Source organism: Oxyura jamaicensis, chromosome 1 (assembly GCF_011077185.1).
Source record: "Oxyura jamaicensis isolate SHBP4307 breed ruddy duck chromosome 1, BPBGC_Ojam_1.0, whole genome shotgun sequence".
In the NCBI taxonomy this organism is placed as follows: domain Eukaryota; kingdom Metazoa; phylum Chordata; class Aves; order Anseriformes; family Anatidae; genus Oxyura; species Oxyura jamaicensis.
Window position 1 is genome coordinate 93,399,143 of NC_048893.1, and position 25,536 is coordinate 93,424,678.

The 25,536-nt window shown below is 36.5% G+C and overlaps 1 long non-coding RNA gene across 2 annotated transcripts in view; it reads right to left on the minus strand.

Annotated features, from left to right (window-relative positions):
* The window catches only part of LOC118160666, a 62,194-nt gene that overhangs the window by 14,810 nt on the left and 21,848 nt on the right, over positions 1-25,536 (minus strand). Inside the window, exon 3 of one of the 2 annotated variants that reach the window (XR_004747618.1) lies at positions 18,798-18,904. The exons of the other annotated variant lie outside the window; for it this stretch is intronic. This is a non-coding gene — a long non-coding RNA (uncharacterized LOC118160666). Of the gene's footprint in view, positions 1-18,797; positions 18,905-25,536 lie in introns of those variants that run through there. 2 annotated transcript variants of the gene reach the window in all.

A 25,536-nucleotide genomic window follows, 5' to 3' on the forward strand; every position in this document is an offset into this window, starting at 1 on the left:
TGCTCTGAAGGAATACTATAGCTGCAGCAGAGGGTAAATGTATCTGGAAAGGGTAGTTTTATTCCCTCCACAGGAAAAAAGGAGGACACTAATGTGTTATCAAAGATGATATTCTTACATACTGAAAAAAGTCTGAGAGAATAACAGTGTTTAACTGGTTTATGATTTTACTATTGACTCTAAAATACAAAGGAAATACATAAAATCCTTCCAATGTAGCACAAAGTTAATCCCTGTAAGAAGGTAATGAAGCTGCTAATGTTTGACTAAGTATCATCCTTAGCTAACACACTGCTATGCAGACATAGAAGAGCAAATGACTTAGCTCAGTGTCTCACAGAAGTGAACATTTATTACAGTAGGGCAGCAAAGGCCAGTAAGAGTATCAGTCAAATTACTCTGATGAGGGTTGTCGTTACACAAGACATAGCACAGCTGAAACCCAAAAAACTACTTCTAATTATAAGCAGAGGAGACACCTACACTTACAATGAAATCCCTACAACAGGTTTTCTTCCTGCTTGACCTTCTTAATTCCTCTTAGCCACTTAAAGCAATTTTCCTTATTCACACTTGATTATTCATCACCTTATACCTAGGCTTGGCAGTTGAATCAATGTTTCCAATAAGTTGTCATACAAAACAAAAAAAAAAAAAAAAAGAAAAACAAGACACAAGAATACATACAGCGATTCTCTTTTGATTGCTATTTACTGTTATTGCACATTTTGTAGAGATTACCTTGTGTACCTTGCAGTATTACAAGACAGCAGGGGGCCACGTAATGTAAGACATCGGGAAAATGTCTGAACTCAAAATTGTTCATAAAAGGTAGTCACAAGTACAGAAGACAGCAATAAAATTTTTAAATGTAAAAATGTGAAAGAATGATAGTAGCAAGGAAGTTAAAATTTTAATATTTACAATAACATAATTTGAAGTGCCTAGAAAAGCAAATATTCTTCAAAGCCTTTAAAGTTTGGTATTCCCATAAAATTAAATACTACAGCAAAAGAATCTTAAAAGACACCATTATGGAATAGCAATTAGATTATTTGTTGCAAGTAAAAGTCTTTTAGACAACCTCCTGCAGTCTTTCATAAGGGAATCTCATTCAACTATTTTTTTGCAAGTTAGATATTTCTTTTCCCAAATAAATATTTGTTCATGTCACAAGTTGGTCGAAAATGACCACCACTGATAATGAAGTATGTCCTGAAACATCATAAATGAGAAATAGCGATTTTCTTAAACTGCTAAGGAAACTCCTAAGTTTGAAAGACTGCAATCAATTAATACATTTCTGCAATCACCACTGTGAAATCAGTAAACTTAAACACAATTACCATTGTTTTCAAAAGTTTACATGTTTGAATCCCTCACTGAGAAAACCCCACTCTGGAATAATAAAAGCTCCTACAAAAAAATATGCACTTCTCAAGTGTGATTTGTTAGTAAGTATGAGGACTCTAATGAAAAAAATACATCTTTAATTGTTGAATTCCTTCAACCTGTTCCATAGAATTATAGAATTTTTTAGGTTGGAAAAGACCTATAAGATAGGTCCATGGTCCTAGTCCAACAGTTAACCTAGCACTGCTAAGTCTACCACTAAACCATGTCCCTAAGCACCACATCCACACATCTGTTAAACACCTTCAGGGATGCTGACTCAGCTACTTCCCTGGGCAGCCTGTTGCACAGCCTCACAACCCTTTCAGTGAAGACCTCCCCTAGTGCAACCTGAGGCCATTTCATCTTGTTCTATATCTTGTTGCTTAGGAGAAGAGACCAACCATCACCTTTATACAACTTGTTTAACATCAGTTTTTACAAAAATTTCAAGAACTGAACAGAATTAGCATATATTTCTCCATCATACTCAAATCTTACACAAGGTGATGTAAGCTCTACTTGATATTTGCTGTGGGCCTGGTGTCACTACAAAGGATTTATCTGCTTTTCAGAATGTGGTTCCAATACAGTGATTTTCTTAGATGAAGTCAACCAAATATACACATAATATCTGGAAATACATTCTCTTTTTATTTATTTTAGGAAAAAAAATAAAAAAATAAAAAAGAAAAGAAAAAAAAAAGTTAAAAATTGAAAAAATTGATGCAAATTAAACACTGGCTAAACATAGAAAAAAGTCAAACCAAACCACAAAAACTTTATGTCCTTTCTTGGAATCTTGAGAAAGTGCCGAATATACCAAAAAAAAAAATAAAAAAAAATCTGAGCTATTGCTGTACACTAAGGTGGATAAGTCTCGTGATAAATTGTACAGAGTCACGGGGAAAAAAAAATAGTTGCTGTATGTTGGAACAACTTAAAAAACATATCATCTAAGAGATATGAGATATTGCCAGTAGTAATGAATAACTTAATGCATTTGAGAAGTGTGCTGTATGCAGAGATATAAAGGTTATAAAATTTGGTGGGTAATAGGTTTCTAAACAAAGAACTGAATAAGTTTTTGAAAAATCAGGTATCAAAAGACTTGGAGCCATACAGAATACTACTGTTGGTGTTTTGATATAATCCTCATAAAAATGAAAGTGATTTAATGTTCCACTTGATAAACTTATACTCAAAAAAATAATAATAATGAGATAACAGTGCTAAGTTATTAGAAAAGTGAACAGCAATTATTTCCTGTGTTTAGTAGCCTTTAGTACATGTGCTATTTCTGCCTGTAACATCTGTAACTGGTGAGCATCTGCATAGTTTATTCTGGAAAGTTGAAGAAAATATTAATCTTGCTATCTACTCCATTCTACTGCAGCTGAAAAATCAATGCTTTAGACAATAAAAGGTGTTTGATTTAAAAATTTTCTGGATTCCAAATATTTACTTTCTTCATAAGTGTTGTATTGACTTTCTGCATTATTTTAAAATAATAATAATAATAAAAAGATGGTGGCCATTTTATTTATTTTCCTCCAGTTGCAAATTTTAGTTACAGGTAACTATGTACATTTTATAATAATAATTTTATAATAAAATTTAATAATATTTACCTAAAATGTTTTAAAAATATATCTATATGATATATTGACTGCATTTTCACTGGATAAGTATTAAATATACAATATGTTTTAACATGAATATTCAAAATACATGAATTTTAGCAAACAATTTTCATTACAAATGCTAAATTCTAATACCTCTATCTTTGCTACTACAGTTATAAGTTATTGTCACTCCTCTCAGAATATACCAGGATAATACTGTTTAATAATTAACAGTAATACTGTTTAATAATTAACAGTAGGATAATACTGTTTAATACTGTTAATCCTATATGTAGATGGGGGACACCAAAATGAAAACACAAAGAGACGTAAAATGCTCAGCAAGTCAAATTTGCAAATATAAACCAGATCTGAACCCAAGTACCTTCCAGATTTTGAACTTAGACTAGCATTCCAATGAACAAACAATGGAAAATATTTTAAGTTCATCTTTTACTTCCATTTGGGGCTGAAAATCAATTCTGTGGTTATACAAAATCAAAAAGCACATGCAAGTTTTTTGATGCATAATGTTTTCAACTTCTCAGTTTCAATTAAAAAAATACAACTGAGCTTCAAAAATAAATAAAGTCTTCATACATTTCAGTAAGAAATACAATGACAATACAATACTATAAGGTGAAACATTTAACACAGAGATGGGAAAATATGACATTAATAGTAGCAAATAGGGACAGCAGAATGTCTTTCCTAGAGATTAACAAAAACCTTAAGGTGTTAGAAAGCCAAAATATTGTAGAGAAAGTGTGGTAGGTTAGTCAAATGTAAAAGAAAAACTAAAAACAAAACAAAACAAAATGATAAAACAGAAGTGTAAAACCACTTATATTTTAAAAGGACACTTAGTAATCTTTTGATCACTGAAGAGGAACAAATACTATTTTCAATTTCCATTATAGTGTATGTTTTCTATATATTTAATCTGATGAATGAAAGAAAACAGAGGAATCTGATATGACGGCATTGCATCTGAGTCATTACAGATTTATGTCTAATGACTTTCCTGTTCTCTGATATGGAAACAAAACAAAACAACAAAAAACTTTATTATCATTCCTTGTACAAATCAGTATGACTCAACAAATCTCTTGAACTTCTACATACTAGGGAAAGCAAATTCCAAGTGTAAGTATTTCACAAATCATCTATTTTTATTGTATGTATCAAGCATTGTGTGTACCCCATCAACATTCAAAAAGGCTCGATAGCTGTGATAATATTTTCACAGTTGAGAGCACAGTGTTCAATACCAACAATTCACATCAACAAAGAGTGAGTACTCATATTTCCTAACAAAGTCAAAGGTCACGTAGTAATTGTACACGAGAAGAAGACACAGAACTAGATAGATGGACAAATAAAATTCTTATGCTGCCACAACTACAAAATTAATCAATACAGGTCATTTTGAATGATTCAGCGAGACAGTTGATAAAGTATTGAGAAGTTTTATGCCTTATTAGGTATAAGAAGAATAAAATTAATAAAATAACAAAAAACATGTAAATATTACCTGCGGATAAGAAAATTCCTTGCCAAAAGCCCTCCTTTCAAAAATGTACTGATTCAATTTACTGCAATTAGATGAGGTACACCAGCTAGTCTATATTTTGACACATGAAGTGAAGGCACGTACTGGCTTGTAGGGTATTAGAAAGTTCAGCTATTTATCTGTTAAAAGTAGCAATGAGGTCACAGGATTATTTTTCTCCCTACTCCTGTTTTTGACTTTGAAGTCACTAGCACAGTCAAAAATAATGTAGACATCACATTTAACTACCATTTTTTTCCTTTACCAAGAAACAAGATAATTTTTATTCAAAATAAACAGACAGGGATTCATTTGACATTCACATTGCAGGACAATGGGCCACACATAGAACTTCCAACACAGGAAAGTACGATATGTTATTAGGGAAATAAATCGCTGTGAGGGTATTCAAACACTGGAACAGAAGGCCCAAAGATGTTATCAAATCTTTATACATTTTAATATTCAAAACTTGATTAATCAAACAATCTGATTCATCCTTAAGTCTCTGACCCCAGATGACCTTCAAAGGTTTTTTCTAATGTATAGGAAAGAAGTGGGCACTGATGGGTTAGGGAAACAATAAAAAAGGTGACAGTGATTCTGTTCCTCTCTTGGAAGAAACTTCCAATTTCCAGGAACAGGTGGCTCAGAAATCTCTACTTCTTTTCTATTAGTTTTCCTCAAGACGTGGACAATGCCAAGGAACTAAGAGGAGGGGAAGAGACATATTCACACAAAAACAAGTTTTCATATTCTCTCATATTGTAAACTTTATATGCAAGGCCTGCTTTAGATTAAATGTTACATGGGGAGCTAGTGAACAGAACAGGGCAGCACCAGGGGCACTACTGTTTTCTTGTCAACTGTGTTTTTAGCATTCACTGTCCAGTATATGAATTCTCTGAGGAAATAAAAGTAATGCCCCTTGAGGCAGAAGAGCAAAAAGTCATCACCAGTCTCAAACAGACTAAGCAAAGTTGTTTAATTTATTGAGTGTACTGGTCCTTCTGTGTCTCCAAGCAGAAAAGTCATGTGCCAGGAATAAATATTAAAAATCAGTGCCAGCTTCCAACACTGTCTTTTTAGTGTCTGAAAACAAAACTTCTTTCTTTAAAAGGACAGGCTCCTAGCACTTCACTAAATACACTTTATCATGAAGAAACAAAATAGCATCAAGGTTGAGTGTATGTAGAGAAATTCACAGAATCACAGAATCGTCTAGGTTGGAAGAGACCTCCAAGATCACCGAGTCCAGCCTCTGACCTAACACTAACTAATCTTCCACTAAACCATATCCCTAAGCTCTACATCTAAACATCTTTTAAAGACCTCCAGGGATGGTGACTCAACCACTTCCCTGGGCAGCCCATTCCAGTGACTAACAACCTGTTCAGTAAAGAAGTTCTTCCTAATATCCAACCTAAACCTCCCCTGGCGCAACTTTAGCCCATTCCCCCTCGTCCTGTCACCAGGCACGTGGGAGAATAGACCAACCCCCACCTCACTGCAGCCTCCTTTCAGGTACCTGTAGAGTGCAATAAGGTCGCCCCTGAGCCTCCTCTTCTCCAGGCTAAACAGTCCCAGCTCCCTCAGCCGCTCCTCGTAAGACTTGTTCTCCAGACCCTTCACCAGCTTCGTAGCCCTTCTCTGGACTCGCTCAAGCACCTCCATGTCCTTCTTGTAGCGAGGGGCCCAAAACTGAACGCAGTACTCGAGGTGCGTTCAGAGCCGAGTACAGAGCCGAGGTACACCAGAGCTGAGTACAGGGGGACAATCACTTCCCTGGACCTGCTGGACACGCTGTTTCTTATGCAAGCCAGGATGCTGCTGGCCTTCTTGGCCACCTGAGCACACTGCTGGCTCATATTCAGCCGACTGTCAACCAATACTCCCAGGGAGTATTAATTTATACTTTAAAAATTAAGGAAATGTACACATTATGGCCACAAATAAGATTGTCTCTGAGAAGATACTTATGTATTTAAATAATATTCTGAAACTAGAATTTATTTTAAACCTAGTATAGCAGGACGAGTCATTTTGTTATGGTCCTTCAGGCTCATATATCTGCATTGTTCCCAAAATTTAGTATTTGCCTTAAAGTTCAATGAATACTATCAAAAATTACCTGCCAACACACTCATTATGAAAAAATGACTGACACTGGTGGCTATAATTCTAAGTTTTATAACAAAAATTTTGAAATTTGAAAATGTGTGCACTCCTGCTAGTATTCACATAACACTTAAAATTCAGTTACCTCTTCGGAAGTTGGCATAAGATACACACTTTAATTACTGAAATTGTTTAAGGCATCTATTCAGGCATCAGAAGCAACAACATACATATTAGATCTTTAAACATACCAAATGCATCAACAAAGTACATGTAAACTTCTGTCTGATTTTATTGTCTAAATAATTTTAATCTAAATTATGATATTATATAGAGAGTGCAATCTAAGGCAATCACAGAAGTATCTAGAAAGCATTTCTTATTCAAAGGACAGGCTAAATTTACAAGGCTGTTATTTTTTTATAAATAGTTCTGCCTTAGTAATCACCCTCATTTGCAGTAATATTTAAGAAAGTGAGATTACTGTTTAGCTAGTTTTAGTCCAGAATCTGAAAATCTGTCTGACTTGCTTGTTTGAGAGATGAAACTTTGTGAAATTTTAAGATCTGAAAAACCTCCAGAATTGTCAAAGGAAAGAAATCAAGAAGCCTGAGGATAACTGGAAGTTCCTTTCATGTCTTCTCCACTGAGCAAAATCATTTAGGGGCCCTGATGGGAAGCGCAGGGTGTTGACTGCCTTTGAAAATATGTGTTTCAGGGCCCCACCTTATGTAGCAACAGTTCTAGTTCAGGATCCTAATCTTCAGGTGTAAAGCATGGTTGACTGACTGACCAGAATGGGGATTATCTATAGAGGCAGTGGGGACAGAGGTGAAAACCAGAGTTTGGAGAGCCTTTTAAGCTCCCGTTTCATTCTTGGAAGGAAGTGGCCATAGAATTCTCTTCAATGCTGAAGAAGTTACCCAGAATACTACCCTTCTTCTCTCAGTCCACAAGTAAACAGGCCACTTTAGACCTTCACTTTAGGCATAATTCAATGGTTAATGTTATTTTCCATTTTATTGCCACTTCTGAAATATGTAAGTGCAATAGGAATGCTATGACAACACCGACAATTTATTTCAATGTAATGGATGTCTGATGTCATTGGTACTTCCTCTGTAATTCCAGTTATTGACACTAACACTAGTTTTCACTCCCATTATGCCACTTTGATAATTATTCTGTCTCAGCATGGCTTATACTCTGCTCATTGCTGCAACCTGGCTGCACTGCATTCATTACCTGGCAGGTCATGGCCTTGTCCTCCAAGTTTGGAACCAAGACTGATGTGTTCCAAGAGTCAAGATTTCATTCGTTTTGTGTCTCTAAGCAAAAGGATTTATCCACTGACATGTTGTTTTTGAGTATCAACCTGGGATTGTACAACCTATCCTTACAGCGGCTTTCCGTTGCAAAATCTGCTTCTTCAATCTTTTATTGGCTAATAAAATTCTAAGGTACAGCAAATAAAAACAAAACAAGTCTGTCAACATGACACCACATTTCATTGTGATTCACATACAATTGCTCTGTCATGAGTTCAAAGGATTTGTTATATCATCTTGATATCGTATCATGTCTTGATTCTAACTCCCAATAACAGAGCATGTTTCAGTGATGTTTCTTTTATATCATGGTGTATTTTAAGGTAAAATAAAGCCTTTATCCATCCTGGTTCATATGTTTTCCTGAATTAGCATTAAAACTACCATGAGTGGTAAATAACTTAGAATGAAATCTAAGGCACATTAATTTTTAATGATTTTCCCACACTTCATTTTAATTTGGCTATATGCATCGTTTGCCTTCTTAATTTTTCTGTTTAGTGAATTTATTCCCATATAAATCTATAATGCTTCTTTTATAGGGAAAAGATATTGAGCAAGTCCTTTCTTGCACGGAAATCATTGATCATTTATTTACAAGTTAAGTAGTAGGTAGTGGAAGAAGATTAACACAGAATGCACCCTATTACATGTAAATACATGATTATTTTTGTCTTCTACAACCTCTCTTCTTGTTGAAGGTAATTACTTTTGGGTCTACTATATTAACCATAATTATCAACTAATGTGGAGGAACATGCATTTAATTTGTAATTAAGTGATATTTACTGAGTCAAACCTATCAGTAGCTAGTATTTAAAGGAAAAGGTCTTCTACTAAATGTGTGATTATAAATTTTCAGTTTTATCTAGTAGTTCTGGCACAACATTGCACCGGTTTTCCAAACCTTTTCTCATGGTAGATTCATGCTAGAGTAAGCAAGTTTACAGTGGCAGAGTGAAAAGTTTTGAGGGAAAACAAATAAACAAAAAATACCTCACACAATAAAGATGAAAATTTCCTAGATGTCCTTTTTCCTGTCTAGTGTAAGATTAAAAAAAAATAATAATAAAAAAAAAAATCAAGACATCAACAGCATCTATCTTGTCTATAACTTACAAGAAAACTTCATTTCATTTCAGCCTGTTCTTACAAAATTGCACCTGGCCCTCAGCTACAAGAACTCCTATTTTGACATATTGAAAGTATATCTCATGTTGTTCTTAGTGTGAAAAAGTGTTTTCTAATCAGCAGTTTCACTGTTACTTGTTTGTCTACACTTGTCTTTCCAATCTCTTATAGCCCTTTTACTCTTAGATAGCTGTAGTCAAATACAAAACAAATACATTATACAGAATGCAAATCTAAAGGTCTCCAAGTACCTCAGTAATGTTGGATCAGCTACACACTGAATGATACCTGAACAGTTCCTTTAGAGGTTTGGTTGGTTGGTTGGTTGGTTTTGGCCAATGTTATTTTTCTTAAGTGTCCTGGTTTCAGTTAGGACAGTTATTTTTCCTCCTAGTAGCTGGTAGGGTGTTATGTTTTGGATTAGGATGAGAACAGTGCTGATAACATGCTGATGTTTTAATTGCTGCAGAGCACTGCTTATACTAAGCCAAGGACTTTTCAGCTTCTCGCTCTGTCCTGCCAGCGGGCAGGCTGGGGGTGCAGCAAGAGCTGGGAGGGGACAGACCCAGGACAGCTGACCCAAACTGGCCAAAGGGGTATTCCATACCATCTGGGGTCATGCTGAACAATGCATAGCGGTGGCTAGCCGGGGTGGGGGGCCGGCTGCTCAGGGTTGGGCTGGGCATCGGTCAGCGGGTGGTGAGCAATTGCATTGTGCATCACTTGTTTCATACACATTATTATTATTATTATTATCATTATTATTTTCTATCTTAATAAACTGTCTTTATCTCAACTCACAGGCTTCACTTTCCCATTTCTCTCCCCCATCCCAGAGAGGGAGGGGGTAGGGTGAGCGAACGGCTGTGTGGTGTTTAGCTGCCAGCCGGGTTAAACCACAACATTAAGACATAAAAGTTTCATCCCCCAAAACAAAGCCCAGATCATTTATTCTGTTATCTTTTCTGTTCCTCCTCATAAATTATGACGTGTAACAGACAATGAAAACAGAGAAATTGTTCAAAACAGTAGTTTGAGCTTGTAGCTGATATTTGTCAAACAATTTGAGGCTCATGTATGTCTGATTTCCCCTCTCTTATTCACGAGTTTCAGTGAAACAATTTCTTGAAGTGTGGTCTTGACAAAACGTAGTACAAGCTTCCTCTTTTACTTGTTCATGCTGTCATCATTTCTTCCTTAGTCTACGTACATGATGCATTCCTTGAGACAAAGCTTTCTGCACGGAGAGTACACTACCAGGCAACTTGTCATCTGTTACCCCTGCTTGGAATCAAGTTCCAGGCTTTAAGATTCCTTTTTCAAAGATCCTTGTGCTCCTAGTTCAAGTGATTTGAAAAGCTACCTAAAGCTCAAGATTATGATGCAAATTTTCATGCTGTTCTCTGTTGCAAGGGAACTCCTTCAGGATGGCTTAACTCACCTGTGTGATAGTTTAGCTTTTTTTGGACTGGAAGGACAAAAATTCTTATTTTCTACTGACAACTCAGGATTCTTTTGCATATTCCTGCTTTCTATATCAAATACCTTGAAATGAATTTTAAAAACCAGAGCTATTCCTAAGAGATAAAGATCTCTTGCTCTGTTCTAGATCTTAGAGGACAGGAGAACATAAATCCAACACAGATGTTAAACATGCTCTCCAGAACAATAACTCAAAGAAATACAGAACAGTGATTACTGTGTATGACCCTGTACCAAAGAGAAAATTAAGTATGCTTGATAAGCCTCATCCCTAGGTAGGTACCCTGTTTTCTGTTGCTGATGTTTAAGCAAACTTGGATGTTTCCAGTGTAATATAACTGGAAAATTACAAAGGCATGTGAGAAATGTAAAAAGAAACCCTGCACAATAGAGAACAGTAAAGAGGAGACACTTTTGAGAACTAAGAATAAAACATAATTCTGTTTCTATCAGGAAAATGCTCAGCTAATGCTAAAAAGTTTGTATTTTACTACATATTAACTTGAACTTTACAATGAGATTCTGAACAGATAATATTTTATTTTTAAGTCTGCTAGAGTGAGAAAATTGCAGTTTCTACACCTTTTGATACTTTTTCCTAAAGGGAGAACATTTGTTAAAGCTGACGTTTTCTTGAGAAAGGTGTCGATTTTGATGAACTAGCTTTTTTCAACAGAAAAGTATCTCATCAAAAAACAGACAAACAAACAGACAACCTTTACCTGCTCAAAAATATAAGCTATTGCAGTCAGTATCTCTCCTGTATGAAGACAGCACAATTCTGTAACCAGGCAGAGAATGGTAGAACATGTTCCTCGCCAGCAGTCCTATGTGCAAGTTGAGCACCACTGAACACTTTGGGAATATTTCTAACCTGCAGATTGATTTGCCATGTTCTGCAGCAGCACCTTTGAGCTCAGAAGACTGAAAGGAAGGACAAAATGTAATATTCTCATAGATCTTGAAGGTTACTACCTTAAAAATTTTCCATTGTGTACTCAAAATTTTATGAATGAGAACATTGAAGAACATGGCACTGAACTTTACTGATCCAATCTGCTCTGCATGGATAGCCACACAACAATCATTAAAACAAATTCTCTAAAGTATTCTTCAAGCACGCAATTCCCAGCTTGGTTGTACACCAAAGAATTCAGCTAAGTTTAACTTTCTGATGTTTACCAAACTCAGACTTTAAAACCTTTAAGGACTTTTTTATAAACAACTTTAAACCTTAAAAAAACATCCAGCATAAGTTTTTTCAAAAACCAACTTTACTGTACAGTTTAGCAGAGCCCATATTTGCCATTCACTTAGTGTCAGCACCACTTATTTCACCATGTCCATTAGCAATATTTTTAATCTGCGTTTTAAGCCAACATAAATTAATTGACTTTGTGACCACCAAATGACATACAAAAGGTAAGTCCTGACTGAAGTCCTATGCCCCTTGTAGAAAAACAAAGTGATACATGACTGAACCTTTATAAAAGTCATACAAACCATTGTATGCTTTAGAATTAAGAATAACTATATTAGTTAAAATGTGGAATATTTTCAGAAAGATCAGAAATCAATGATGTATTTTTGAGTGTCTCTGCACACAGATTGGTATCTTCCACCCACAGCTGCATGTGTGTATGCATGTGTGTACAGATGTAATACATAGGCATACATACACACATTAACATGTGTGTGGCATTGTCCTGCAGTATCTAATCAACCTCCCATTATTTCCATTTCCATCTCCTTGTCCTCCAAGCAACATCACACTACTGTTATTACTACATCACACTGCCTAGTGATTTTATATGACTCCCTTAGAGCCCTGAAATTTTCCTAGACAGCATATTTCTCTTGCTTTTGTCTCCTTGAAAATGGGATAAGGTACATGATGTAAATAGAGAGCAAAGGTAAAATGCATTACTTCCAGAGTTACCAAACTCCCAGCATAAAAGCACTTGGTATAGAGTGAATGTTTTGGTTATTAATGTCTAAAAATTAAGCTGGGATATAAAAATATTTTTTCATAACATATTTAAAAAACAAATGTGTATTGAATCATACACTGATTAACATAACAATTTATAAACGGCTGCAAAGTAGCTATTATAAAATCTTCCATCATTGAGTCACTTATTAATCTCTAAATAGTACAGCACAAAATGTGTCAATGATCTATTAAAGAAAAATTCTCAGTGTAGTTCTACCAACAAACTATAGAGTATTTAAACAGTTTCATATTGTAATGGTGTAGAATGTCAAGACAGCATGTTGTAAGTTAGTGAGATGTATCAGGAAGGAGCAGAATTATGAGCCCCAGTATGATCTGATGTACTTTAGGAGATTTCAGTTATGGATTCAGTCCTGCAGACACTTACAGCTTTGCTTAGTAGTGTCTATACTGCTGCTGAAATCAAGAGATTCAAACAAGAGGTAGGCATCTGCAGGATCATTGTTTGAGCATCCAGCTTTCCAGGACAGGCTAGTATGTAAGATGTAATTAAGCAGACTCATTAATTTTTCTCCAGCTTGGATGCTTAAATTTGGTTCCTATATCTATAAAAATGACCTAATTTTTAACTATGCTGACTGCCTGCAATTCCCAACAATTTATGCAATCAATCATCATTAAATTGCACGAAAATACTGATGAAACCAAAGCTGCCTGCAGGCCTGTATTTCTGCTCATTGTTATTACTAAAGCAATACCATTTTCTCTCAGAAACACTCCTGCAAAACTAAGAAACAAAAATAGATTTTTAAAGTGTTCAAATGTTGAATACCAATGTTAACTTTTTTTTGGGTGGGAGATAATCCTTACGCTATGTGATTGCAGTGCATCACTGAATAATGAAATTAATCCTATTTTCCAGATTCAAAATGGTGAAAATATATAGGGGCTTTGGAGGATTCTTGAAAGAAGGTATTTTTGGATTGCCCTGATTGGACTGAGAGAGACATGTGTGGAACAACAGGACAGACAGCTGCTGAAGTCTCTTAAAACCTACAATCACCTTCTCTCCCCGGCATCTTAAGAGCACTAGATTTCCCTTCTTCAGTCAGTAATAGCAACTAGATAGCAGAGATGTGATCCTGGAAATATCCAGGTAGTCAGTTTATGGACTGTTAAGTTTGATTGCAACAGAAGCATACTCTGAAACTTGAAACATTCAAATGAGGTTCTGGCCAGTAAAAACATCCTCTAAAGGGTAAGAAATACAGGTACCTATAAAATAATTTCTATATCAAAGCAAACACTGTTATTTCTTCATTTTCTATTTCTTTTATATATGTGTACGAAGAAATAGAAAATTGAAATTGGACTTTTTCAGTTTCCTGGGAGAGCAGTTCTTCAAAACATGGCATGAATACATGCAGTGCATGCAGTTTTTGTGGTAAGACAACATGCATACTAATACTGTATTGGCCTGATAAGAACCTATTTCCTTAATAATGTGTGAGGTTGCTGTCACTGAGGTGGCCTGAGCAGTCAAGTGAACTAGGAGGGTTAATCCGTGGTTTGAATGCTCTCTTTTCAGGTGTCTGAATACCAGCATACCTTGGTCCTTGTGGATATATTCTGAATGCAAAAACAAAGTTAATGACATTTATTTACACCTATGCTGACATTTTTCTGTATGCAAAGGAAAATCATCAACGTATTTTCTTAAAGGTCAAAAGCCTTAGCATAATATATTTCACTGCATGGAATGGATACCCTCTGATGCAATTCAATTGCTGTGTTTACCATGTCTAACCACTAAAAAAACAAGTCTTTATCCTTTTTAGTATACTGAATTATTTCTTTTTTTATTTCCCATTTTTACAGACAATAGAAGAATAATATTCTTTATTATCTCCACCATGTAGCATATGCTTACTGCTCAGTTTGAGTGGACTAATTTTAATTTTCATTCCCCTATCCAGTCTCTCCATCATAATTTAATCTACTGTGACGAATATTGGAAGTAATGTATATTTGTTCCTCACATGTTTTCAAACACAGTATTCTAGATTCTACCTGCAAATTTCCTTATACTTACATATCCTTAGATGTTAAAGCCAACACCATTTTTTTTCCATTCAGATGGATGTAGGTAACACTAAAGATTTTTTTAATTCAAACAGCGTTTTCTTTAGGGACCTCACTTGTGTGCTTTTTTTTTTTTTTTTTTTTTTTCCTGAAAAAGCAAACTGCAGTGAAATATTCGGTACTAAGAAGAACATTGGGGAAAAGACTTGACTGGGAATGAGTACAAGGCTGGCATTAGATATTTTTATTTTAATCAGTTATACAGTGCAGGATGATATTTCCAAACCTGCTGTGATATCTGTTGTTCAATCAGAAAGTCTGTCTTAATCATCTCTTGCATTCAAAAAAACAAGGACAAGCTTATTCTGGATGTCTCAGAAACAGAATTTAGCTGAGATCAGAATTTAACAGAGGGAAAAGGAAAAATGCAGTAGAAATTACACCGTGTGAAAAAAACCTGTCTCTCTCACTAATTTTAACTTAAATACAAAGGATTAGTGCAACTTTTAACTCCACGTTTACTCTTTTGCATTATTAGCCTTCATCATTAGCCTTCATTAGCTTCTTTTTTTAGTTCACTTTTTTTTTTTTTTTACATTTTTAAAGTGTTTTATAAGATACAAAGATACAGTATTATTTTATAAGGAGTATATATTAAATCAAGCCCTTCAAAGCCCATCATCTGAAGTGCTCTGAAAAGTTTATGACATAGACAGCCCTCCTCTCTTAAACATAAGTCTAATCAAGCTACATTTGTGCATTTCTGTGAAAGCATAACAATGGTTATTTTTTTCTGCCAATGACATAATTCTGGAGAGACCATACTCTAATGGAAGCAGTGAGTACGTCAATTCAATTGTGACCGAAGGCTTTATTTAGGCCAAAAATTAGGTAGAGCTTTCTCAAAAAGTATGACCTAACACCATCCACTTCTACCATCCACTATCTTTTGCTGCAAAGATAATTTCTGTAATTATTTTCAGTGACAAAGTTAAAGGCTTTTGAGCTTAAATAAAGCTTTTTCTTTTCACTAATGTGTACTTCTCCTTGCATATGTGGCAGTTACTGCAGTAATTATTTTGGTATTAAGTAACAGTGACTGCACCTGCATTAAACATGATACTGTTTGTAATTAAGTGGCTAAGTTTCCTAGGTCCTGATGGTGGTTAAGCAAGTGGTGGCATTTGGGCAACATTTATTGTTTCGAATGAATAAATGTATGCAGTATATTAAGTAACTTGTCTGATTTCTCACCTAACAGTGTTCCTTGCTAAGGAACCACCTATGAATCACTTGCTTGCCAGAGGGGGAGAAAAAATAAATTAAAAAAAAAAAAAAAAAAGTAAAGGCATAATAAGGCAGTTTTGCTCTGGGATTGAGTTTACAAGCTTTGTATAAACACATACTAATTCCCATCAAACCTGAATCAGCAGAGAAAGAGCTAAGGATTTGAATTCCTACATGCCAATACAGAATTAATTGGAGAGACAGAGTAGCAGAGATAATTTCTTCAGAGAACATGCAACTTTCTCCTCACACACACTAATTGCATAGAGCATGTTTCTGGAACTGAGAGAATATTAAGTTAGGGTTACAGGGAGGCACATGAAAGCACTAATATGCAAGCACACTTTTTCAGGTAGAAATGAAAGGGGATCTTGGCCTGAGCCATCCTTCAGGCTTTTACTTTATTTCTCTCAACAGTGGTTTAGGCCAACTGAGATTTTTAAATAAAAAGAAGGATCATAGAGAGGTGTTACATTCAAAATCTAGCCATGGGCTAAAAGCACACCTTACATACAAAGTCAAGTATTTATCGTTTTTATGCCTGAAATGTTAGTAGTTCAATCCATGAGTTATTATTAATTCACATCTAATTATTACAAAATCAGGGGAAAAAAGAATACTATTACAGAAAATATCTTAAGAATAGAGTTAAAATAGTTTTTTGCACATGCCTAGTATCTATGACTATTTTCTTCAGGCCTTCACTGCCTTCTCTGGATCCTAAAATCAATTGCTTTGCTTTGATTGCTGTGTGGGGTGGGAGGTGTACAGTGACTCCTCAGCATCCTCAGTCTCACTCTCTGGGACGACTATGATGACCACAATTTCTTCTTCCTCCTCCCTCTAGGATCTGCTTGGGGCAATTTCTGATTATTTATTTACACATTTTTTTCCCTCTTTCACAGGCCTGCAAGCAGACATTACAGCCAAATGGTTGATAAGGCATGATTTACATATGTAGGATGCTGCTCTTTCTTTTCTGTACTGTCCTAAAACTGGCTGTACTCAGTTCCAGGTCTATGTTTCTTTAACTGACCGTTCAGTGCCAGCCTTTGCCCCTTTTTCCTACAATCTCATGTCTGTACTCCTCTACACTGTATTCTATATCCCCACATTTAAGGACTTGGCTAAATGACCAGGACTGTATTTCTCCACAATACATCATTATGATAAAACCACAAACATTTCAGTCTAGACAGAATAACCACTTCTTGCTACTGCCTGTGTTAAAATCAAGGCTATACCACAAAGCAAAAGAAAATGTGAAGTCCTGCACCTTGGGAAGAAAAACCCCAGGCACACAGTGGGCTGACCAGCTAGAAAGTAGCTCTGCAGATGAGGACCTGGTGGTGCTGGTGGACCCCAAGTTGACCACAAACCCTCACAGCACCCTCACAGCAAATGCAGCTGACAGCCTCCTGGGCTGCACCAGGAAGAGCACTACCAGCACCGAGGGAAGTGGTCCTTCCCCTCTGCTCAGCTCTGGTGAGATCGTATCTAGAGTGCTGTGCCGGGTCTAGCTCTCAGTAAACCAGTACAGGAGACACACCAGAGTGAGACAAGGCTCATAAAGATGATAAGGAGACTGGAGCATCTGTCATATGAGGAGAAGCTGGGAGAGCTGTGACTGTCCAGCCTAGAGAAGAAAAGCTCAGGAAAAACCTTAACAATGACTATGAATTTCTACTAAGAGGAATAAAGAAGTCAGAGCCAAACTCTTCTCAGAGGTATCCAGTGAATGGACAAGAGAAAGCAGAAAGAAAAACAAAATATAGGAAACTGAATTTAAGCATACAACTTTTTGTTTGTTTGTTTTCCCCCTAACACTGTCACAGGCTTCCCAGAGAGGTTGTGGAGTCTCCATCCTTGGAGATATTCAGAACTTGACTGGACATGATCCTGGTAACCTACCCTGGCTGACCCTGTGTGAGCAGAGGGTTGGACCAGATGATCTCCAGAGTTCCTTCCAACCTCCATGACTCTGTAAGTCTGTGAAAAGCAAACTAGGCATAGCCAACTGATTTTTAGGAAAATTACTATTACACCTAAGCAAGCTATAACAAAACTCCAAGGCAATAAAAGACAAATCCAGACAAAATAAGGTTGACAAACTCCAGTTTGGAGGGCCTGCAAATTCACTACTAAGCCTACAGTCCATTACATTACATTGCCTATAGTAAAGGCAATTCTTGTTTACTAGCCTACTGAGGTGTTCTTTTCCATTCATATAAATAAATAAATAAATAATGCAGGTGTAATAACTAATATATGAACCTCACCTCACAAATTTAATTTCCTGTATTTATCTTCACTGTACCCACAGGCATGCTATGGAGAATGACCTTTGCTTCTTTTTAATTAATTTTGTTTAGTGGCACGTGTTTATGCTATAACTTATCCATTGATCAGGAATTATCTGTCTGCCTTGAATAAATCATCCTTGGAACATCAAGAGGAATATAAAAGATTTGTACATTACCATATCAGTATTTCTGTGTTTATAGTTGCTATTTAGTATTCATTCAGTCTTCTAGGGCTTTTTACCCCCTTACTCCAAATCAAAAACAAATCCGTCTTTTAATAAGAAAGATCTGATGGTCCTTCTGTGCTCTAGGGCAGCATTTTTATACCTATTTTAGAGAAGAAACCTAACACTGAGATATGTTAAATTTAGAAGAAACACCTGTACTACAACAGAGTTGGAAGCAGAATTTGAACCAGCATTATCTCAGTAATACCGGCACAAACCCCAGTTTTCTTCTCTGTTACCTTCTGCATAACTTGTACACTACTACTACAAAGCAGAGAGGTCAATTTATTGAGACAGACATGCATGGAGCAGACACTTGCCTATGACCATAGTAATAATCTTCAGAATGACTTTAACAGGGCTTGGCCAGCTGCAGGGGGCCTCCTTTGTCATTGTTTTTAAGCAAACCTCTTTTTTTTTGCACTGCAGGAGGTCAGAGATCATTTACAGTAAGTTAGCCAAAGTAAAGGTTACTAAAAAGCCCATGTTAATGCAATCAAACGGATCATCTGACCACACCATTAGGAAATTCTTCAGTACGGATATCATAATCCGCTGAGTATTACAATTTGATAAAGGTATGCCTGCTGTAAGATTTTTTTTTTTATATGCTGTTTTACAATTAAAATAATGAATTATCTTAAAATCATTTTAAATTAAAGAAAATATGGACCCAATAGCCGTGAGTTTCACAGTCCTCAAGAATTTGAATTTTACTGTTGTGTGCATTTCATTTAATTCTGGAAGGTTAGCATTTCTTCCAGTGAATTTAAGCTCTGTTTCACTATATGTAAATGTGTAATCCTACCCTGTCTTTTAATGTCTACCATCTACACAGGAAATGGTCTAATTAATTCTTCACTCCTAAGTACCCATTAGATTTTTGGAATCTTCATGTATCCCTAAGCAACTTTAAGTAAACAATCCTGAAGTGTGTGGAGCAATTTAACTACAATTTATGTCTGTGGTTAGAAGCAAAACAATGATGAAAAGATGTAATGATATTCACCAGTTTGCTTTTTCTTCCCATCATATTGAGGTAAGGTGATCTGAACTGGCAGATAATGAAAAGAACCCTTGCAATTCATCATTGTTAATGGAACCAACCTTCTAAACACATATTATTAAAATTTGTTGATCCTGCATCAAACTTATTTTCCCTTTTTTTAAAAAAAAATTTTCAGTTTAACCTACACATTCCCATTAGCTGTTGCACATACTACCCATCTAAAATTTCTCTCTTTTTTTTTTTTTTTTTAACAGTACTTAATTTACATATGCGATAAAAAAGTATAAGTTGATGAACATGTGCCTGCCAAATCTGTTTGGAAAAAAATGCTTGCAGCTCTCTTATGACAATGAAAATATTATTATTATTAATAATAATTAATACTGTACACATTTTATAAGGAGTGTAACACAGAAGCTCATACCTTTTACTAAAACAGTATGACACCACGAGCACCACAGACTTCACAAAGTCTATATTCTTGACTTAAGGGTAGGATTTGCTGGAGGTCATTTATTTTTTTTTATTTTTTTTTAATTCAAACTTGTATCTTCTACAAGAGAATGTGACATATCTAAAGGTGCCCTATCTAAATATTCACAGTCACTTTCTAATTATTTTCAGGATCTTTTCTGCCACGACAGATCATGCTAACAGCTTCATTAACTCTGCTATGCAGTACCACCGTATAGATAATATTCATAGCTTAATATATTCAAGAAAAACTATACAGCTTTCCAACTTCACCAGAATAACTACTTTTCTCTTGCAGTATGGTACTGAGATTGGAAAACTGTTTCAAGCAAAACTATCAGAATACTATCATGAGCTGTACTGGTTCTCTGTAGTTTTACTTTATTTATTTTTTTTCTTTTAGAGGTTGTGTTTGTGCACAGTACTGCTGTTTAATTAGAGATGACAAGTAATTATACCCCTGAGAGAGTTCCTTCCTTTACAGATTACACAGTAATGGAGCTTGGTCTCTGCTGGTAGTCATAAAGACTTCATTCAATTCATTATAGCTACAAAATATCTGATATTCGAAGTAAAATTTTACCTAAATGTTTACTACAACATGTAATGGATGGCACAAAGATAGCATATTGTTTTCTTCCAGGAATTTCTTCAGGAATTTCAAGAAAGTTCATCTGTGTAGTGACAACTTTCTAAAGTTTCCATAGCTATGAACTTCCATAGCTAGATTATCACACAGGTAACATAACTCAGAAGGAGGCACAGTTAATTCTCAAGTCTAAAAAAAGCCTTATCAAACACTTGTAGAAGGTAACAGAAAGACTTCCTCAGATGAAAAACACTGGATCTTGAATCACAGCCAAACTGGAGTTGGAAAACATGAAAAAGGCTTGCAGCAGCAAAAGAAAACAGAAATCCTCAACTCCAAATACTTCTTGCACCTTAAAAGTCACAGGGGATTCCTAATTTCTTCCAGACTCTCAGAGGAATTTATACTGCAAATAAATTCTAAGTATCTTCACTAAAATCTTAAAAAATGCATTTCCATTTTCACAGTATATATATAGAAATATATACCCAAATTATACCTGGCCTAGAAAAAAGGGAAAAGATAACTCAAATCCTGATCAAATTAGAGAGGTGAGCACAAGGGGTTCTCACCTGAGGGACACTCAGGTGTCAATAATCACTTGAAATGAAGGTTTGGAACAATATACTTACTACCACATAGGGTCAATTCCTTCACTCAGTCTTCCTGAGTTATTAAACCTGCTAGTAATTTTATACTGGATTGAAGATAAATGTGTGTTTCAGGACTACTTTCATTTTTATCCATCTTTGAGTATAGGAAAAAAACAAACAAACAAACAAAAAAACAACGACAATCATGGCACTCTACATCCCTCAAAAACAGTTTTGCAACCAAACATTATGCAAATAATTCAATTAAAAAAAAAAAAAAAAAGGCAACAAAAAATCAATTTCTTGGAAAGTAAAATTATAAAATTCTGTGATATTATTTAATGCTAAACACAGAAAATTTGCTTTTTTGTTTATAAATTCAATATTTATCACAGAATAGCATTCCTTACTGAACTATTAGTATATCTTCCTTCTCCCTAGCCAGGTTAGATTTTGGAAAAAGATTCCAAGTTTTAAGAGTTTTCTTTTTCCCTAATTTGAATGGAGATTATTGTATCTACATTGGAGCTCCTTAACCGTTTATACAGATGTTCCCTTAGGAAATGGGGTGGGCAAGTTTAGTATATTAAACTTCCCATTAGTATTTCTATGTGGGGAGATGGAGGGAGAAAGAAGAGATCTGCATTCAGAGAGTGACAATAACTCCATGAAAGCTTCTTTAACCTTTAAACTGAACTCAAGAATACATAGAGAGTTCTTCTGTCTAATAGAAGTTGTTAATTTTTCTTTACAGGAGACCAAAGTGACCATCAGAAGCTTGTATTAATTTGTAACTCCTCAGCTGTGATAAACTAAGCGTTGGACCTCCTTATGTATCAACACTGTCTAGAAGTCAATCCTGTGTGGGGTACGTTCTTTGTGGAATGGCCAGAAGCCTAACCCATACGTCTGCAGTTAAACATCTTTTACAGTAATAGATTGATAAAACATCAGCTTCTCTGAATACGTCAGTCCAGTCAACTTAGCTTGTACAGCAGACTGTCTGTCCTTCCCTCACCTCCACTTTTCCCTTATTACATGACCAAAATTAATTTGCCTGAAATTGCTTTGTTTGTAGAATAATAAATACTGTCCCTAAATAGCAGCAATCTATGTTTTGTGTTTTAGTAGAAGCAGAGCCCATCGGTATTTTTAGCCCAAATTCTGAGTTGTTAAATGTTCAGTAAGTTAGCAACTTAACAATATTAAAAAAAAAAAAAAAAAAAAAAAAAAAACCTTGATAAATTACTTAATATTAGTAGTGCTATGGAAAAAAGTAATACAAGACAAAATCACCTTTTCCATGAAAAAATAGACATGACTGACCTAAAATATATTTCATATATTCTGATTACATGCAGACACATTTTAAGAATCCAGTTAATATCTGAGCTGATTTCTGCTCTAAATATGATGTTTTTTGCCAGCTGTTGGCAAAAAGCTGTGTCAGACTTGCTCATCTAGTAACGTTTACAAGACCTTGGCTAGACTCAGTTCATTTTCTGTGCAGTTTATATATTGATGCTGTGGTGTTTTTACCGTGCTAGGCAGCTGAACACTACTCTCTCACTTCCCGTCCTCAGATGAGGAGGGGAAGAAGTAAAGGAAAGAACAACTCATGGGTTGAGATAAGGATAATTTAATTAAAGGGAAAACAAAACAAAACAAAACAAAGAAAAAGAAAACTATTAAAGAAATACTATTATTAATTAAACAATTCAACTAAAGGGAAAAAAAGGAAAGGGGAAAGGGAATAACAAAACAAAGCAAGTAAAGGCTATGTGGAAGTGCAGAGGAAAGAATTTACTCTCTACTTCCTACAGATGAGTGATGCTTGACCACGTCCTTAAAGCGGGGCCTGAACGCACGTAGCTGGTGTTCAGGAGGACAGATGTTTTCGCAATGAGAGCCCACTCCTCCCCTCTTCTTCCTTTTTCCACTTTCTATTGCTGAGTGTGACATCATATGGTATGGAATATCCCTTTGGTTGGTTTAGGTCAGCTGCCCTGCTGATGTTCCTTTCTCACTTTTTTGCCCACTCTCTAGGAGGGTTAGAGAGAGCCCTGATGCTGTGCCAGCACTTCTCAGCAGCAGACACAACACCGGTGTGATACCACTGCTGTTCTAGCTACAAGTGCAGAGCGCAGCACTGTATGGGCTGCTGCAGGGAAAGTTAACATCCCAGCCAGACCCAGTACAGATGCATAGCATAATCAGACTGGGATTGTTGTGGCAGTGTCAAAGGGGAATCACCTTCTGGCCAAGCCTGTAAGATCTCTCTTCAGTTTCCATCTGAAATCACTGAGCCAAAATCAGCTCTGGGAGAAATAGGCACAGATTCACTAAATCAATGAGATAATCAAAACTTTATAATTGGATCAATGTAAAGAATAGCAGCAAGCTCTAGCAAAAATCTGCAATGGACTTAAACCCAGATATATCCAGAACCTAATTTGTCCTAGGAATTTTTCATACCTCTGAAGAGCTGCACTGAACCAGCAATTCAAAGCTTCTATGGATCCTGGTGATCCTAGCCAAAGAGCATCTGCAGAGGCTGGAATATATGTAAAGGAACATATTTCGGTGTTTCTTGATACTTCAGCATTTAGTGTCTAATTGGAAGAATCACAGCAACTATGCAACTGTGGTGGTCTCACTCTGATGGGCAGATAAACTCCACCAGAACTTCTCTCTCACTCCCCCTCCTCAAAGGAAGAGGGGAAGAAAATATGATGGGAAGGGCTCAAGGGTTGAGATAAAGACAGGGAGATCACTCAACAATTATCATCATGGGCAAAACAGACGTAGAGTAGGGAGATTAAAATAATTTATTGCCTATCAATTAGCAGACTAGAACAGTGAGAAACTGCAAGCAAACTACAAACACCTTCCCCCCTCACCCTCTTCCACCTCCTGCCCCCGAGCGGCGCAGGGGAACGGGGAATGGAGGCTGCGGTCAGTCCCTGACGCTTTGTCTCCACCACTCCCACACGGTCCCTCCCTGCCCCTGCTCCGTGTGGTATCCCTTCCATGGGATGCCGTCCTTCCAGCCTGGGGGGGCTGCCCACAGGCAGAACTGCTCCCACACGGCTCCGTACCACGGGGTCCATCCCCCAGGAGCAAACTGCTCCAGCACGGGTCCCCCACGGGCGGCAGCTCCCCCCAGATCCCCTGCTCCTGCGTGGGCTCCTCTCCACAGGCCGCAGCTCCGGCCCGGAGCCTGCTCCTGCGGGGGCTCTCCATGGACCTCCTCCAGGCCACATCCACCTGCTCCACTGGGGGCAAATTTTGTTTCCAGAGAGGTAGCAATTACTCAAAATTCAGTCTACTGAGACATATACTTCAGACAGTGCTCAATGGTTGCAGGTAGGAACCTACTGTATAGCTTAGCCACAGTTTCTGAATTTAAAGTTATTCTACAGAAATTCTGAAACCTTTTAAGAGGATTGTAAGTTGTTTAGGTTTCTGTTTCTTTTGAAGACTAGGGGAGGAGAAAAATAGTGACAATATTAAGCATGTTGCTTTGGTTCCAGTCTAATTCCCCTAGGAAAAAGAGTCTGATTTCAGAGAACCCTTCATCAGAAAAGGTAGGAAATGGTATACAGAGCTGTATATTCTGCTGTATATTCTGTATATACACTCCTGCTTTCCCCCTCCTTCAGGAAAGGTTCTTTGATTCTCAAAGGCATCATCTTCAGAAGCAGAATTCCATCATGCCAGTATTTATGGAAATGTGTACTTTCCTTGACAGACAGAGGTGTGTACAAAACAACAAACTTTCAGAATCATGAAACAATCCACTGCACTGTGCATAGATCCATGGCTGTTTCACCTGCTATAACCAAATATAAATTTGATACTGCAAATCTCACCTGTGCCATGGCAGATTAAGTGTATTGGGAGCCTTGAAGAAGTCATTGCTTTCAAGGAGTTATTGATCTTGAATTGGCCACACCTGCCATACCATGCCTCTTACTTGGAGCTGAGAAACCAGTATGTTATTACTATAATCTGTAATTTATAATGTATTTGGGAACAGTGAACTCTATGTGTACCAAGAGTACAAATGCATTGATTCTGACTGGGAAAGCACTGCAAGTTAAGGTGTTTGTGCTCCACAGTACATTTAACCTGAGCACACATAGGCCTGTGCTGTACAAATCCCTCGGCAGCAGGATAACCTCAGCCAGCTCCTTGCAACTGAGGAGCATGCAGGCAGCTCCTGCCATGTACAAGGCCTCACCTTTATGAAACAGTGCAGCAAGAAGTCCTCATGTGAACATCCTTTAGCAACAGAGTTGGTTTCTTGTAAGAAAATTATTCAATAGCTTGAATGAGCTTAAGGGAAGAGCTTCTCTCCATGGATGGGGTTTGCACAGCATGCCCCCTT